We start from the raw sequence: 5,267 nt of genomic DNA on the forward strand, positions 1-5,267 counted from the left end.
AAATCAGTGTATGCCAAGGTCACTCGAGAGTCAAAGGATGTTACAGTATTAACCAAGTTCAAAGCAAGTTTCTACTAAGCTAACTTAGGTGTTGAAGGAAAGTATGCAAGGAATGAGTGTTAATCAAGCTCACTCGACTACCAAAGAGAATTCGTAAGAAGACAATGTCTATTGAGTTCACTCAACAACCAAAGGAAAGTTGTATTTAATGAGTGTTAACTGAGCTCACTTAGTTACCAAAGGATGTCTGAAGTAATTTTTTATGAGTTAGTATTGACCGAGTAGGGTCAGCTAATAAAGGATTTTCTTAAGACAATATATTGAGTTTGATGAATTTATTTGTTAAGTCTAGCCGACTTAAAGGATGAATTCTAATTATTTGAGAGTGTATTCAAGCCAACTTGACAAGGTAAATGATATAACTATAAGGTCAAGTTGTGGGATTGAATGAATGAGAATGGAAGAGAAGATGATAAAAAGAGAAAGCAAATTTGAAGGATAACAGAGTATCCTGAGTTGACAGAGCTGGAAAGATTAATTTGGTCAAGGAGGATCAAGTGTTCGAGCTAGAACTGAGATTTGAAATCAACAAAGATAAGTTTGCATCAACAATCAGGTCATATCATTGTTACTCTCTAACAATTGTAGTAGTGAATCAAATCTCTTAACATAGTTGGTTTAATAACTATTTTGTAAATCCTCTAACAATGTGGCATTTCTATTTAAAGTGTCTAAAGACCTCTAATAAGGCCACTCCTAACAGGGTGATCTAAATCCTCTAATAGGGTCACACTTAACAGTGTGTTTTGTAACCTTTATCAAGGTTAGCTCCTAACAAGGCTCACTTCAGAATAGTGAAAAACAATAACTAGTTGCAATTGGTAGTTTTCCCAAATTGGGTTTCCATGTTAAATATTGGTGTCTCTTGTGTTCATGTTATTTACTTTTTGTTTTTGCAACTTAGTTATTTATGGTTAATCACATTAAACATCTTAAGAAGCACTAGTAGAATTTTGGCAAATAAATGACACCGTGACTAAAATATTTAGTCACATGACTAAAAATGGTCAAATTCTACCATTTTTTAGTATTTGACAAGTATAACTGACTAGATAAGTGACTAATTTGGTCATAAAATAAAATCACATTAAATAATTGGTTAGACAAATCAAAATGACTAAATAAATGATCAAATATATGACCAATTAAATGAATAAAAAAATGATTGTTGCTCCATACTCTAGAGAGGTCAAACTTCCCTCAGGGGACCCTACCTAAGCAGTCTATTTGGCCACCCATAAAACTGCTCATAACACACCAAAAATTTTATAAACCTTTCATGATATCTACAAACCCATTTAAACATGTAATTTTTTACTCACCAATTACGTCCTTTACTTGTTTTTCATTAATTTTTTAGTATTTAAAAATAATATTTTAATAAAATAATTTATAAACTAGGCAAGAGCCTACAACACAACGGTAAATTGTCCCTCTTATTGAAGAGGTCTTGTGTTTGAATCTACTCGCTCTTACTAAATAATAATAATAATAATTAAACACGACACATAATAATTAATCTTGGCTTTGACCTCTTACTGATAAAAAAAATAAATTATTAAACTTAATTTTCATTAAAAAAATCAAGACTAAATACATTTAAAAAAATAAAAAATTGTACATTTAGATTTTATTTACATATGTCTATAAATTTGTTTTAAATGATTACTATAATTACATAATAAACACTTTACACTTATTATTAGTACTTGCCATAAGGCAATACTATTGTATTGATTTGTGTTCTATTATATAATTAGTATTAACTAAGAAGAATTTATTTTATTTTATTTTTGAAAAAAATATTGTTCTACAAAAGTTAAACTAAGTATTTCTTAATTTTTCTTTAAAAAAATTTGATTTATGTACCATATGGGTCAAAAACAATATGTTTTATATGCCCCTCTTTAATCGATAGACATAATTACTCCTCCAAAATTTTAATATTAATAGTACATTTTGTTTCTTTCCCATTCATAAAAATGATTTTCCATATAAACTATTAATTTTTCTTATGGATAACAATGATTTTTGTTAGAAACTTTTCCTCTTTAATAGAAAATGATTCTTTTTTAATAAAACATAGTTCTACAAAAGTTAAACTATATAATTCTTAATTTTATATTCCTTAAACTTAATTTATCTACCATCAAAATCAATATTTCTTTTATGGCCCATTTTTAATGGATACACAAAAATGCTCCTCTAAAGTTTTAATTTTAATAGTAAATTCTATTTCTTTCCTATTGATAACAAATATTTTCAATACAAATTTCTAATTTTTCTAATGGATAACAATGATTTTTATTAGAAACTTTTCCTTTGTTAATAGCAATTGTGTATATCATGACACAATATAAATTTTCTTTAGCCAAAGCTTTGATGATAGTGTAAGAGTTTTTATTAGTTGTTTACATTTTGTAATATCTTTTGCAGATTTTTTTTACCCAAATATCTTCTTGTAAGGAACAAAATTTTCCCCACTTCTATAAATACACTCTATATAATACTATTTTTATAGTCTTTGAATATATTGTCTTTCAATAATTTTACTTCTATCTATTCTTCTTATTTATTGTACGTTTGAAGAGATATTGTAGTTTTCTAGATCTTATATTAACTAAAAAAATTGAGCGTAATTTTTCTATGTGAGATTTTTAAATATAGATAGAATACATAATCAAATATAAAACAATACACAAATTAAATGTTTTGTAAGATTATCTTTATTAACATATGGACTTTGTAAGAATAATGAAAATATAAATTACCTTTTGACCTCATTTCCCCTACCCTTAAAATAATTAGAGAATATAAAGATAACATGTGATCCTCATAAATATAAATTTTTAATTTTTTTTTAGCTTTTTAAATACATAAAATCTTTCTAAAATTGTAACATTTCTATTTTTTTATGTTCAATATTTCTATTTTTATATTTCTTTTAATAAATTTTTTTTTTCTTTTCAATTTTTTTTTCAATTGATTCAATTTTTTTCAAGTCATGTATCTTATTATTCTATCTTTCAATAGCAAGTACTTGCAATTAAATTTATATTAAAATTTTTTTTAAAAAAATGTTATAACTAATAAATAATAATAACAATTAAATTTATATTTAAAAATTAAATAAAATTAATTTGTTATAACTAATAAATAATAATAACAATGACAATTAATGACACTGGTTAAGTAACATATCCTCTTAATTTGCATTACAATAATACTTATCTCTAAGTGATTAATAAAATCACCAAAATTGGTAAGAAATATATAATTATTAACATATAAAAATTAAGGAAAAAAAATAAAAGCAAAAATCTTTTTCTTTGCATGCGACTTTTTAGGATAAAGAAACCTTAAAATAGATTTTTTTTTCTCATTTGCATTTATATATGCATTTTTTTCCCTTTGCTCCACGCTGCCATGGGGTTTCGTGTGAAGAATAGACGGATTTTTGAAGTATTTTTTGTGTAAGTCATCCCTTTCTATTTTGCATCGCAAATAGGGATTCAATCTATAAGACTTTATGTATATGCCAAAGCAATAAAATTTGGTTAAAATTTATTAAATTCAATGTTTGCAGATCTACTTATATTTGTCTATGGCTGCATGCAATGATGATTTTTCGTATTATTTCATAGAGATTTTCATTTGTAAGCACTAGACTTTTGGAGCATAATGAAGGCATATTTTTAGTTTTCATTGTGACTAGGGAAGATAATTTTTTGCCGAAAGATTACTAGTATTCTCTTTTGCAAATTGAGAGTACTTATGAAGGAAGTTTGATCAGGTTTGAATTCAATTGTATTTGGATTTCAGTGCATAGGAATTTTGTCGTTTATTGGTGGATCATAATCATATCTGTGGGAGCGATTGCCATCTGAATTGGGTGTGGAAGTTTAATGAATATTGAGGTACCAAATTTCTGTTGTTAGCATGACACTTTCCTGGAATTCATATCAGGGCTTCGAGCATTCTAAGATCTAGTTGTGGGGCATTTAGGGCTCAATTTCTTGGTCTATGTTTGCAGGTTATTAGCGATAATAACTGGCTTAATTTTTTTTTGCAAAGGCACTACAATTTGTGGCATCGCAGAGTAGTCGTAAAATCTATCGGGTTCTATATGTTTGCAACAAATATTGGGTACCCAAACATCCTGAGTATTCGCGTCAGATTACGGAGTCGACCACTTATTTAGGGCAAGAATTTGTATGCAAATTTGATCTGCATTCAGGATAGTGGCTAACCCTCTAGAGGGTTCAATAATTGCAGACATTGTTGGGCGATATTCATCTGAGTTTGGCCTATGAACAAGCAGCCTGAGACCCACTTACGAACCTGATTTTTGCCCCCATTACTACTAATTGCTACTTGATGTTTTTTCTAGAGCATTCATTCTGTAACTTAATAGGAGCGACCATTTTGGAGGAAACTATGAGCATGATTTAAAGAAATTGCAACTTGGAGAAGGCAACATTTACCAGATTAGGCGATGAGTGTGTGAATTGTTTACAAATTAGAAATCCACTTTGAGATAACAGGGTCTATCATTTATTGTAGTATGGATGTTAATAAATAGATTACAGAATATTAGATTCAATGAAGGATGAGCTTATATCTCAGTTTAGTCATGTCGATACAGATCATACATCATATAAAATCAATGGTACTAGATCCAAATCATAATAAAGGAAATCTTTCCAATCATTATTTCCTGGGTATAAAATGAAGAGCCATAACCTTAGTATAAAAAGAAAAAGGTTACAGATAGATAGTGAAGATACACTAGAGTTGAAAGTAACATGCGAACATTTTGTTAATGCAGTAAGGGCACTGAAGCAATCATTTATGTGAAAACCTTATTCCCTGAGTTTCACAATATTATGCAGAAGCCAGATGATATGATGCCTCAAACTTTAACTACCTAATTCATCAACTGACATTCCAAAAAGTGTTTAAACAAACATGGAGAGGCATATAAATATTTGATTACTTGGTCTACTGGCACTAGCACACATTATGAAAGAGAAGATTATCCAGCTGTATTAATAACATACATGTTCGCTTGATGAGTCTGTCTGTCATTATCCTCCATTTGCCAAGAAAAAGCAACACATTGTAGGTGAACAAAGTAAATACTAATACTGAAGTCCCTAAGACCTGTTTGGCAACGGGAATACAAGTGGAATAGGCATATGTAAATT

General features: G+C 28.4%; 1 long non-coding RNA gene across 1 annotated transcript; it reads left to right on the top strand.

Moving 5' to 3' along the window:
• The first annotated feature begins 3,457 nt into the window (after positions 1-3,457).
• Positions 3,458-4,667, top strand: LOC149554704 (uncharacterized). Its single transcript, XR_016365241.1, has 3 exons — positions 3,458-3,533; positions 3,883-3,977; positions 4,094-4,667. It is a non-coding gene; the product is annotated as an uncharacterized LOC149554704 (long non-coding RNA).
• The last annotated feature ends 600 nt before the right edge of the window (positions 4,668-5,267 follow it).

Source organism: Cupressus sempervirens, chromosome 5, assembly GCF_028749045.1.
Source record: "Cupressus sempervirens isolate cs-2001-9-10 chromosome 5, ASM2874904v1, whole genome shotgun sequence".
Lineage (NCBI taxonomy): Eukaryota > Viridiplantae > Streptophyta > Pinopsida > Cupressales > Cupressaceae > Cupressus > Cupressus sempervirens.